Genomic DNA, 14247 nt, shown 5'->3' with positions numbered 1-14247 from the left:
TCTTCTAGCCCTGAACTACCTATCATAGTTCTGAAAAATCATGAAAGGATACACTCCTTTTCTTCCTGAATGGGTTGCTGAACAGGGCCAAGAGAATACTAAATCATGGAGGGACATGCAGAGTTTGTGCATCTCTCCACACACTGCAGAGTTTAACAAAAGTCAGTGTAAATGAAGGCATTGTGATACTGTCAAACCTTAGTGCATATAGCAGAGCCATCATCAGCAAATCCATGGTTAGATACAATATAGGCATTCCTTATCAGCATTATTTGCAGTAACTTAAGTTTTTATTTATGTAATTATTTTACTGTAAAGGAAAGACACTCATGGCTAAGTATTTAAATACAGAGAAAACAAAACCCCATTTATAGATATTACAAGCATTCTGTTGCAACCATCAATCAACACATGCTCTTCCTTCATCACATCTTCTCATCTGCTCTGCAGAGTGCCTTGCCTACTGTTTTAGTTCATAAAGACACTATTTACCACACAGATTCAGATTCTTCCTCGTGTTGTGTACCTCTCTTTGCTCTATGTACTATTTTGTTCACACTTATGAGAGAGACATCAATATAAAATTATATAGTTACACACTTTAAACTATGCCAAAGGGAAAAAAAAAGAAAAACCCTTCTCATTAGAAAGCATCAGTATATGCAATTGATTGGCTTTGAATGCTGGACATTCCCATGAGCGATTAGGCAAAATGGTTTGCCTTTTAGCTGAAAAGCTCAAGCTAAGCTGGACGCTCTCAGGATACATTCTCAGCACTGTTCAACTTTGCTGAATGTGCAGTTCCACGAAGCTCTGATTACTAGAGAATTACAGCTCACTGGCATAAAGCATTAGCATGAGATTTTACATTTCTACCCCTCAGCAGTCACTTGAGAAGGACACAGGGGAAAGAAAACAGTATTCTGAAACAAATGCAATATAGAAAATAGGTGCACGTTATTTAAAACACTGCCAGTAATCTTCCTTTTATTTTATCACAATGCTATTTCAGGCCTACCAGTGAACAAACTTGTGCACAACAGCGTGGGTTTGTTTTGACAAGGAAAAGACCATGAAACATTCACGACTTTTTTTTTTCTTTTTTATCCTTTTTTTTTTTTAAACAGGAAAACAAGATATGCTTGATTTAGTTACCTGCTGCAGTTTAGGTGAGTTCTTCAAAAAGAAGTGGAGTAAGAACAATGTTTCCAAGCACTGAAATGCAAGACCTTAAAAACCTTATAAAACAAAAGCAGATGCAAAGCTACAAGCAAGAGTTGATGAAAGTGCACTGTAATTCAACATACTCTGATAAACAGCTAAATTATAGAGATCAGACACCTCCTTCACTTTTCCAAGGCTGAAAGGTGGGACTTGTAATGTTTCTTTTCAGTCTTGGCCTGTGAATAGCATTACTGTCTAAGCTGTGGCATGTTGTTTGCCTTCAAGACTGCCAGAGTTACTGGTCTGTATTGCTGCAGATGTCACGAGGAATACAAGTTATCTGTGGAATGAACAATCAGTTGAATCGGATACAAGATCCACTATTGGAGTGTAGGCTTCCTACAGGGAAAATTGACAGATAAAATCAGAGTACCAAAATGAGCAACATACTGTAATAAGTTATCTGCCTATTGGCTCAAATTATTGCATTTTTAAGCATTTCCAAGCAAACCTTTCAAGAAATCTAAATTTTTGTGACAGAGCAAAAATACTCAAACCAGTGTAAAGTAAATCATACAACTAAGTATTGCTGTTCTGAGTTTTTGCTTTGGAAACTGATGATGTCAATCTCCTTTCAGCAAAACACCACTTTTAAGTGATTTCTAATACAAGGATACATAAGTTATAAACTATAGCTTACAATACAGTATTTCCTTGTAGATTCAAAGACTGAAAAGCAAGGGAATCAAGTGTTAACTGCAAGGAAAGACATTTCATTGTGCATGCTGAGCTGCAATATGGGACATGAAAATGGAATAACTAAGCAGGCGATAATCATGCTGCCTTGACAGCTTTTCACCTACTGTGTCCAGGAGAGTTTACAAAGCTTTCCAGTTATTTGCCAGCCTCTCATATTTTGGTCCGATCGACACTGTAGGACTCAGTAGCTCAAGGGTTCAACTCTTCCTCATGCAATCCTCTTTGTATCACTCCCCTTGTCAATTTTTAGCTGACTTTTTTCCTGAAGAAATGAGTTTCTTCTGACAGGTTTTACATTCCTCTTCTTTAGGTACCAGCCCATTTAAGCTTCAAATCAAGAACTGAGACAGTAGCTGGTATCCTGCAAACCAAACATCAATGATCCTATCCCATATTAACAGCAAAAATATAAAAATAATAAAGTTTTTGTTGTTGTTGTTGAAGGATCAATAAAATAGCTAACATGCTTCCCTAAAGAAGGTGGGATATATGTGTTGAATGTTCTCCAAAATTCACAGTAGCTGCCAGTGCTTATCTAAATAAATATCAGATCAATTTGCACATAATCCCAAATAGCTCAAGACCTACTTATACCAGGGATCATCTAACCTTTGCTGAGCACTATCTCAAATGTCTTCAGACAGACAGATTAGTTCGCTGCCCCAGAGACAAGCGCTGAGGCCACTAAAGACAACCGATCTAGTGGAATTCTCCCTAAGAGAATCTTTTCTCTCTCAGATTCCCTGCGCAGTTAAAACACAGCCACAGACTGGTATCTAGCCTGACAATGAAGTAACATGTCTGAGGAGACATGCTTTTTGATAGAAGTTGTGTGCAAGTATCTGAATAAAAATGCCCCAGTTTCCAGACCTGCAGAACCTTTCAAACTAACAGTCACTCCCTGCTCTGTGAGAGAGCTGAAGGATTTGCACCTTCTAAAAACAAGTTTTTTTAATAGGCTTCTCCACAGGGATTTAAAAGCTCAGATGCAAGAACCCGTTTTGTAAATTGTAGGCGTTAAAATTTCTGAATCATTAAAAGCACGATCTAGCCATATAGTTATATGCTGTATACTGTAAACTTTATGGTTACCTGCATTTCAACAACCTGCTAGTGCAAAGATCAGGAGCATTTCACTGATAGCTTAAAAACCAACTTCACTCTCTAGTGAGTTGGACTCCTTAAACATGAACAAGCTGTAATTTGGAAAACTAAGAACATTTCTTTAAATTTCCTTTTATTTTTGGTAAAGAGCCATTTGAACTATGCTTGTTTGCTCAGACTCATTAACAAAATCTGGTGAAAGATGAAGTTCGCTACTGAACAAGAACAAATTCCCAGAAAAAGGGGAGAAAAAGAAGGATTTATTTAGAGGACATCAAAAATGAAAAAAAAAATAAAAAGTGCCAAAACCACTTGGCATGAAGAACATACCAGCTGTACCTCACTAATCCATAGCTGATTCTTAGAGAGAATCTTAAATTCACTCAACCGAGAGGCTGAGTGCCATTTTAGTGGCAAGAATCAAGAACAAAATGGAATCAAATAAATACTCATAATACTGGCTATTTAAAAGTTTGCTTGGATCTGATAAAACAAAAGTCTTAATACATATTTCAACTCACTCACAGAAAATGAAAAAGTGAAAACAGAAAAACTAAACGTAGGAATTTTCTAGAAAAATATTTCATTACTATGGCCTTATTTCTGTGAGACACACGCCCACTGTACTGGACTCAAGTACTGCACACTGGAACTGTTTCTATGAGAGCTAAGAACTGAACATGTCACTAAGAAACATCCAGAAGTATTTGTTTCTGTTCATTGCCAGAATGGAATAATCCATACTGTCACTGTCTGTGCCATGCCTGTACCTGCTGAAAGCTACAGGATATCACTGATAGCCACTTGGGGGAATTTTCTGGGGCGTGAGGTGGAGTGGGATAGGGTAGGGCAGTAGTGTTTTTGTCCTTTTCCTGCAGTAGGATTTACTGCCAGATCCACACATTTTCCACCCTCCTATAACTTCTGCACATCTTCGTCTGAATTACACTGTATTCTGCAGCATCATGGATTTAGTGTAGCTTTTGTACCAGCTCAGTACAACTCTTGCAAACAAAATCCTAGACAGTCAAAAGATCCTATCATTAGCTGTTTTACTAGTGAGATTTTATAATAAACCTCTCTAGCTCTAAGTCAAAAGTAACTTTACTGCTATAAATGAGATGAGCTGTAAAAAAAAATAATCCAGAAATCATTAAATAGAACAATCTTGTGTTGGTACAGAGGTATGTTAGATACTAACAATATGTGAGCACTGTTCAGCACCAGAACGACGAAAAAAAGAGAACACAAAAGGTAATACAACTTTTGCTTTCGAGGTTCCCATCTACAATGATGATAAAGTAGCTCTATGATGACTGCTTGATTAAAAATTAACTGGTGTGGTAATTTAAAAATACAGCTAATTTAATAATTAATGTATAGGAATTATATTGGACTATTCACTGAAGACTTTCTTTAAGGTATACTCAAAAAGATCCATGATTTCTGATGTATTATTAAAAGGGGGTGAGATTTTATAATATCTTGGAGAAAACTCTTCCTCATCATACCTGTCTTGTGCAATAACTGGTCCTTACTTTGGCTTAGGACTAGGGAAAACATCAATTTCAGCATAAAACTATATAGCAAGGTCCTTTCTATTTAGCATAGCTCTATCTAGTGGTTGATTAATCCAAGTGCATCTGACGGTTTAGAGAAAACTAAATCATGAGTTTGATGAAAACCAACAAAGCCTTAGGAAGGTGACACATTTTCTGATGTACATACTGTCATTCACCTTGCGTAAGTTTGGAAATACACCAGGAAAGGTTGTATTACCAATTAAATCCTACCTTTACATACATGGATGAATGTGATTCCACAGATAATTCTCCTTGCAATAAGCACTTTTTTCCCCAATATAATTTGTAGGAACAAACCAGGGGTCCCAATCCTTATTCGAGGATACCTATGTATTAGTGTGACAGCTAATCCCATCAAAGTAAGCTGGGCAGCTCCCATGTTTAATATATATATATGCTTTTCCCCCCCAACGGGTATCTAAAGTTGTTAGAATTATTGTGGGTGCATTTGAGCTATGAGGAGTATGTGGCTGGGAAGCTTCTCCCTGACACTTCAACCACTGTAGGAGACAGAAAGGCTTGCAGCTAACCATGCAGTGCTGAGGCTGGGGAACAGAAACAGTGCCCTGAATGCTAGAAGTACTGCCTTGATTATTTTGGAAGCAGGATGATCTCCAAGCATACCATGGGATTAATTCAGTCTTTCGTCATAGTACTAAGCTGGGTACCACTCTGTATGCTCAGTGCTCTGCAGGAGACGTGCTATGGGAGAAATGCCTCGGTGCAGAAGACTTAACAGATCAACCTGGCATGCTGAATCCCCAAACACCATGAACCTTCGAAACCTGATTCAAAAAAATACAAATGGCTGCTCCATTTTTTCCTAATCCCATCCTCCATCTAGGGGATATAGGAGATTCTGATCTCTGTCAGCTTCTTATGGAACATAGCAGGGGAGAGCTGGTAAATTCTGGCCCACATAACTGAGCAATGGATTTCATCAGCACAGGGAAAGGTCACTAGTTTTTGCTGGTAATCCCAAAAGCTCCACAAAAGTATGGTTTTTGTGCGTGCATTTCTCCCAAGCTTATTGCGGCCCTTTATTCAAGAGAGGCTTAATGAAACAAAGGACATTCAGATAGAAGTTACTTGATTAATGCTCTAATAAATGACAATTTTGGTAAATACCTGTATAAGTAACACAGTGTAAATTAAACTATAACAATCTTGCTACACATCTCAGGATAGTAAAATTAAAAGAACAACACAGAAGCAACGCAACTGGTGAAAAAACCTGCCTGCTGCATATGGCCAACACCAAAACATAATGTGTAATTTTAAAGACAGCTTAAGGTTAGGCCAACAGAATGCTTCTAGGAAATTAGGTTTGAATGTTATATAACTTTTTTCTCGAAAGCCTGGAAACCACCTCTCCTTTAGCACAATTAGGGCACATGAATAGGGGGCCTGTTAAGACTCCTGGCACTGAGATCAGGTCACTCTGATCACTGAAAGCTTCAAACACAAACAGTCCCTCTCATTCAAGCTCCATCAGTACATATTGTTCCAGAAAGCAACTTGAACTTTGCTGTTTTGTGCAAAAGAACAAAACAGGTTTACAGCCCAATTTTCCTGTCCTTTTCAACTCCTGTTTTCTCTTGCATTTCTGTAACAATTACATAGATGATACAGAAAACTTTTACTACTTATGTTTTCGTCATAAAATACTTAAAACTGCTCTAGTTTATCTTGTATTCTAGTAAATCAGTAAAACGCATTGATGTTTTTGTGTGCCTGCATATAGAAAAACAAAAGCACCTCCCTTTTTTAACACTTTGAAGGGCAGTAATGAACAGTTTCATACTGACACGTTTAAACTAACGAAATATGTTAATAGAACATTTTACCTTAGCATGAAAATTATCTGATATCCAAAGTAAAATGATTTGACCATGCAAACCAGCTCCTCCTCCCAATTCTCATGCCATGAAAATTTCACGGCTTCTGTTCTGCTTTCAGAGAAGAAATTCATGATGACAGCTACCTCTACTGACTTGCCTTTGTTCTTGATGCAAGCATAGTTTGTTAATGAACTAGGCCCATATGACTAACAGAGGCTACTATGGATCATTTCACATTGTTTTCTACTGAATAAGGTATGAAACCACTCAGTTTTCTAAATGCCCAATGATATTTAAAATGAAGTCAGGTGCCTGAACACAAGAATCTGGCACCAATTCAAGTGCATGGTGTATCAAAGACATCCTCCCAGGACTAGCAACCCTCAAGCCTAACATTCCCCAGGCTCTACAGAAGACCTTCTCTGGAGCTAGAGACCAGATGGGCCTGGAAATGGCACCAACCGGTTAAGTTCAGGTACCTTATTTGTGTCCTTGTGTGTTCCTGCTAATACTGCTTTCTTAGAGGAAAAGACTCAGTTACAGAAAACAGAGACAACATAGCTCTTCTTCAGTGCTAGGAAAAAAAACAAAACACCCTTCAGAACATTATAACTGAAAATTTAAAATATTTTAAAATGCTACTAAATGACACAGGTGGGCAAATGTCAGACAGGTCAGGGACTGCATTAGGGTTTTTGCTTTTTCCAGCTACTGAAGTCTTACCACCAGCAAAGTGTCAATACCACAGGATTTATTTGGGGAAGGCAACTAATAATCAGAATTAATTAGGCCACAGAGTGGAGTTGGGCACTAATGACTACTGTAGTGAACTAGCCACTTCTAACACAGTCATTTATTTCCCTGCACTAGAAGATGCCTTGCAACTGCAACACTGACCCAGAGCTCCTAAAGACAGCCACTCCCCTGCCCTACTCCCCATGTTGCCTCTCGCCATGGGTTCGTGTTTCCAAATGCCCAAGTGGACCAGGTCCCATGTACACTTAAGGCTCAATCTCCATTCAGAAAGCCCCTCAGCAGCTCACAACCCCCACTCAGGCAGATAACAAGAGGAAAGACAAGGTATCTGGACATACATAAGCTAAGGCATTCTGGGCCTCCGGAACCATGGCTGTGTGCGCATGCAGGAAAACAACAACAAAAATACTTTCAGATAAGATTACAGAGCCTGGCCACCCCTGGGTCATGCTACAGGGCTTTCCTCCTCCCATTCTTTTGATTTACTAGAAGAAGATCTACAAGCAGAAACTAGTTAATTGCAACACCACTTTTAAAACTGAATAAAAAGTACTGTTACTTGATGGCAAGATCATTCTGAGATGGTAGAGGCGTTTTTCAGGAAAAATAACTATTTTGAAGACAGAAAGCTGATAAAAGAGTTTGGGATTCTCTATGATGAGAAACTCTCCTAAAGAGACAGACTTGTTATTGTTTGGTGAAGTCATGCCATAATGACAGTGTTTTGACACTCAGAGCTAGTAACAGGAAAACAAACTAACCTTCCACCATTTAATCCCTCTGTTCAAACCTGGGCCTGACAAATACGCAAATATGTCTCATGCAGTTCTGGGAACCAGGAGAAAAAGGATTTTTTTAAAGAAGGCTCAACAAAAATGTTTAAGTGAAATGAGAACCAAATACCAAAATGAGAACAAAATTAAATGGTAAAATTAAAAGATTCTCAACCTTGGATGCTAGTTATCAGGTTGAAGAACGCTTATCCAAACACCAAAGACTGTTTTCTGGAACGAATGAGCTCAAGCTGGCTGCCATACAACTTGCAGATAAGCTGCAGAACCACTGGTGCAAGGTACTGTGGATACTGAAAGGCAGCAACTTCATTTCACAGTATCACCTCCGGTCTAGGCAATCCCTACCTTAAAGATCACTGGCACAAGGAACACGCTGTTGGAGAGTAACTACTACATACTCCTCCTCTGCTTACAGCACTCCCTAGACTGCGCTCTTCCTGCAGTGGGCAACCCAGCTTTCTGGTCTGACCCAGCTGGTACAGCTGCTCTTACATCTCATACTTTACCTCTGGATTTAACAGCGCATTAAGTAGAAAAGGCTTATCAGCTTGCAAGCAGTATTCTTGATTCCCACCTGTATTGTTGATCTTCAGTTTTAGGAGCAAATTCATCTCCATAGTAGGAAAATATATGGGGGGGAATCGAACTGTGATAGAACTTAAGTCAAATAGTGATTCGTATGTAATTTCAAAACAGCACACGCTGCACCATGAGCACTGATCCAGCTAATCACATGCTGATCCAATCTTTTAAAAAGCTTTGGAATTTAACTTCTGCTCTTCAGTTTCAAACTGACAAAGTTTTTGCTTTTGTACAACATAATATAAAACAAATATAAAAATCACTACCAAAAATGCAGCAGTGGAAGAAGATATTTACAACTTAACGTGAACATCAAGAAAGAAACCCAATGCATTCCTGTTCACCCATCAATCTCTGTATAAAGACTTAATAAATGAACCAACAGTTTTGGGTACTGTGTATCAGAAATGAGAGGACGAACCCTTGGACAAATAAATATTTGTTATACGTGACTTGTGACAGAAAAATTGGGAAGGGGGAAATAAAAAACACCTAGGAACTCTGGAAACAAAAACACACATAACTTTTAAATGTCTGTTCTGTTAAAAAAAATCGCAAACGGTACATTTAGTAGAGCTTAGTAACCACTGTTTGCTTTCCACTGATAGAGGCTTAAGCCATACAGCTATTAATCACATCAAAGCAGATATTAAGGAATATTAATCCATACCAGCTGTTACATCTTTTACTGTGCTATTATTAGAGATTAATCTTTATACCACAAGGCTGCCTTTTCATGTAATTTCCAAGAGGACATCATACAAGCTGATACTGTTTCACAACACATCTGCATAAAGAGGTAGAAGAAAGCTGGATATAATGGTGAAATTACATTCATCTTCATCCTTCAAATCTGAGGCACTTACATTAAGAAGTGACACTGTCTATTAAGGTAGTCAGATGATTAGTTAATTTTTATTATGACTATAAAAATGCTTTTATAGCTTGCTGTTTACTTCAAAAGAAAAAGGACATTCTCTTAGTGGTACTGGGTGTAGGCCATGTAATTTCTTACCTCTTGCAGCAGAGATTGAACCCCGTTAAAAACAGCTAATATGATCTAATTGATGGAGTGCAAGCGAGGAATTTTTAGGATTGTAACAGCATTTTAACAAACTAGAATCAACACTGAACATAATATTTGCCAGTGCAGTATAAAAACCCCATTAAGTGAGCCAGGAATTTAGAGAACACTTGTTTTCCCTGTTGCACATATTTCATAGCCAACTACAACTGCAGGCTCTAGAGAAAGTCCTGTTGGATCACATGTCAGAGGAATGCTATTAAAATCACAGAAAGTATCACCCTGTTCAGAAATAGTAAGATTACTCTAAGAAAAAGCCACCGTTATCCATTAGAGATTATGAAATTACCATTAAAAATAAGCTTCTGATCAGTTTCTTAAGTTTTGGATGAGACTCTGGATGCACTAAGGAAATCAGTCGTCATAGTTACAAAAAAAAAATACCTACATTCTCTGTACCTGCAGTGCTAAATGTGATGTTAATTCAGGTTCATCTCTAATCATGTTGCAACTGTTCATCAGGATACCTTTGGTTTTTTACTCATTTGGACAACATTTAAACTTTAGAGATTATATATGCACTAATTTTACAGCCTAAATGGTGAGGAAGAAGCTCGTTAGTCCAGGGTTGCATGATTCACTGTTCTCCCACTCTTCCTTGCAATTCACGTATCTTTTCAGCAGCCGCTGCCTTTTCACTTTCCCCAAATTCACAAGTTTTTCAGTGGCTTCCTTCTCCACAGTCTGCCCGCACTCCGTTTGGGCAACCTGACCTGTTTCAGCTGGAGATGCTGGTAAGCTAGGACTGTCAAGAAGCGTAGTGTGAATCAAACATCCATGGCAGGGTTATTATTTTAAAACAGAGTAGGAGTGATTGCTGCTGGGAAACTGTCAGTGAAGCACATTTATGAGAGACAGATGCATGTGAATCCTGCAGTTGCCAGGACTGTATATAAACAGCTGGTCAGAATAGCATCAAATTGCTAAAAAGCAAACAACATTACTCTGTAAGTGACGAGGAGATTCTGACATTCAGTACACAACGTGACTTCTGGGGAATGATTTTGTTCTCTCCACTTCTACTGAAGTGCCACTCTTATTTTCATCATTGCCGTAAGTTCAAGTCAAACATTAATGAACATTTCAAACATGCCACCCCTTAAAACTGAAGACTTTGTTCATGTGCAATATGAAAAAGGGCAGTTCTCCCTCTGTTTCCTTGTCAGCTTCATGTGTTTTTCTAACACTGCAGAATCTTGGTACTAAATCCATGCTTTCATTGACATGGCTAGCAAAAGAGAGTCCAGAAATGTTTCCAATACTTCTGCAATTAAAATCTGCCAACCTACACTGGCTCAGCAATTGTATCTTATCTAAAAAAAACCCTCTCTCTTCTGGCCCTAGCCTCCTGCAACAGGTTATTAAGATACCGTGTTTTAGAGTAGCTCCTCTGTACACGTAATTTGTATACTGTTTAAATGTAAAAAGAGGGTGAAAGGTGTTAGGTATGAACACAATTCTTAGGTGCTAGACACCAGGCCAAGCCTACCATGACACTTGCAATTCACAATACATGTACTTGTTCTGCTGGACAGTCTGTGTTTGCCATAAATTGTGGGGTTCACACAGTATTTGGCCAGACATACCGGTGTTTTGAGACACACACATTTCTCAAGTAACAGCTAGCGTCAGTTTTTAAAATGTGCCAAACCTTTAGGCTCAAACACACCGAAGACTGCCAAAAACCTCCAGCAAAACCCACGGCGTTTTCACTGCTGGAAGTCATAATGACACGATGGTTGTGCATCGGCATGGTTGTGGGCAGAGGCGCACAAAGCTTTAACAGCTAATGCAGGGCAAGAACTGCTGTCTCTGATTCCATGCTGGCACCCTATCCTGAACAGTAAAACAGTAAGCTGCCATGCCTTTGTGGTAACCTTTCCTTCATGCTACGGATCACACATTACTTACCGTATGCACACACCATCTGCTCCTGCTGGATGTCTGCACTGTACTGACTTGTAGAGAAGGGGCTTACCGCAATGCTGCATGCCTAGCCATGCTGTGACTCAGACCTGCAGAGCACAGATTCACCTCCTTACGAACAATTCCTGACAACAAATAAGAGAGACTTCTAAAAACTGTACCTTACAATATTGGTCTTGAGAAGAAATGTACAGGACATCAGGAAACATTCCTAGAGGAACCCTTTAGTCCTGTATTTCAAACTGCATAAATCCTCTTCTCTAGTGATACTCGTCCATTGGACTGTGGGTCATAGCGAAACAAAAGCCTTATAATTCCCTTGGCCAACTGTGCATCCTGCTTAGAGGGTTAAAGGATTTCTTTCCAACTCTTGTTGAGATGAGCTGGTACTGATCTCACATCTCTAACACATACTCTATTACAGACTATTTTTTACAATACTCTCATCCAATTTGGTGAAGAACATTAAGACAACAAATCAACTCTAAATTGATTCAGTGCTGGTTCAGCAAGGCAGTTCAGTAAAAGAGCCAGCAGATTCCCCTCTGTAAAACAGCATAAGAATGAATCAAAAATTTCACAGAATCAAACACTGCATTTTTTTAGTTTCTTCTAAGAATGCAGATACAGTATTGATACTGTGATAGTTGTAGATTATTCTAATTTTACATTTCCTTCTTTCATGAGACTGAAGAGTACAGGCTGTGCTGCTGCCTCTAAGTTCAGGAGTCTGCACCAGAGATCACGTACGGCTAAGTACACATTTGGATTCTTTGAAAAGGGGCAACTGATGGCCGATTCTACATACACGAGCCTGCCTCTATTTTTCTCTAGGGCCATAAAAGTCTACCTGAAATAAATTATTATACCTAAACATTTTCTTACTTCCCTCACTCATCTGACTCCCCAGACTTAAAAAAAAAGCACAGCAGTTACTTCCTGAGTCACTGAGACACTGGCCAGAATGTTTGTGGAAAGAGCGTTTCTTAGAGCAGAAATTTTGGGGGAAGAAAATAGAGGTTTGAAATACTCTAAAGGAGTGCAAATGAAACCAATTCCACCCTTACCAGGAGGTCTGTCTAATCAGAACTGTCAAATTAAACAGTTGTACATCACTGTTCCAAATAAATCCATGATGCTTTTTTTTTTTTTTAAAAAAAAAAAGAACTGTCAAAAGGTATGGTAGTTTGAAGGAAATAACAGTTTCTTGGTAAACAGTTTAGGAGCAGAAAAATTCATCCCACTAATCCTTTTTTTTTTTTTTTTTTCCTGTTGGAAGTTTACTATTACTATAACAAGCACACAAAACATATACTTTAACAAAGTACTACATCCCTGCAAAACACACACATTCAAGACTATTTTCAGTCCCTCTTTTCAGCTATACCATTAGCAAAAGTTTACTCAATGCAAAACACCCTCCCCAAAGCAGAAAATCATTAAAATTTCCTTCAAGGTGTCAACTCCTGAAGATGACGACTTTCACTCGCCTTTATGCTGATAGCATACTGTTAATCTCAGAGGCAACATCCATCATTTCTCAGAAGTACCACTCCCAGCCTACTACATACACACAAAATATTCTTCTCACAAAAGTTATTTTTTATTCCTAAAATGAGCTCTAAAGCACACAGACACAAAAAGATTTAGGAAGACTATAGCAAGTAAGACATGAAGATTTTGCAGCTTTTTAAACATTTCTTTTTTAAAAAATCACAAATCAAACCTCATTATGAAAAACAAAATCTGCATTGTGTTCTTCCACCTTCCTTGTCTTGCCTTTCCTATGTGAATGATGGGAAAAGATTAAACAATTTTAATCAGGTACTTCACTCTGACTTACTCCATTCAGGAGGTAAAATTCTATCTTCTTGCAGTATCAAGATAGGACTGTGGACAGAAAAAAAAAGCTGACTGCACCTGGGGCACTACACGTGTTACAGACTTCCTATTCTGACCTGTCATATTCAAGTGATGCTGAATATAGAAAACAACATATTGAAGGCGAAATCCTGACATTCCTTTATCGCTATTTCTTTGTATTTGTCAATAAAGTTAACATTACCAGTCCAAGAAACGACTGCTGACATCTGAAGTTATCTGGCTGGCAATGCAAGCAATAAGCAGCTGTTTGTGAGAATGGGAGTGTCTTGGAGGACAGCCTGTTTTTCCACACTCTTTGCACACAGCCATGAGGTATTTTAAGAATTAACTGTGCCAGTAATGGGAAATGTAACACAAAGTGACTCTGTTACTAGGTATTAGCTGACATTCTGATATGCCACTATGCTCTTACGCCTCTCAGCAGAGAAAAAAGCTGAGCCCGTTATAAATGGTTAGAGCATTTTCTTGTTCTGACTGTTCCAGGGGTCTGGGAACATGGCCATTATAGCTGAAATACGCACATTTTTTCTTCTAGCACTCAACATTTGTAATATGGCTTATACTATGGCATCACATGTAACTTGATGACAATCTCTTTAACAGACAAAGGAGCCAGGTTCCCTAGTTACTTTATAAAAGACACTGCTGTAAATGACTTTATCCCTACACAGCGCTTACTATTCATCTGGTGATGCCCATGACCATCAATTTCTGTTGAAAAAGTCCCCCAAAACTAGACACAGTCATTCTTGCTTTCACAGATGACCATC

The 14247-nt window shown here is 38.6% G+C and overlaps 1 protein-coding gene across 6 annotated transcripts in view; it reads right to left on the bottom strand.

Annotated features, from left to right (window-relative positions):
- TRPM1 (transient receptor potential cation channel subfamily M member 1) overlaps positions 1-14247 on the bottom strand; it is a 138089-nt gene that overhangs the window by 63124 nt on the left and 60718 nt on the right. The window lies entirely within an intron of this gene.

This window comes from Anser cygnoides, chromosome 11 (genome assembly GCF_040182565.1).
Source record: "Anser cygnoides isolate HZ-2024a breed goose chromosome 11, Taihu_goose_T2T_genome, whole genome shotgun sequence".
In the NCBI taxonomy this organism is placed as follows: Eukaryota; Metazoa; Chordata; class Aves; order Anseriformes; family Anatidae; genus Anser; species Anser cygnoides.
This window is presented reverse-complemented; position numbering and strand designations above follow the sequence as displayed.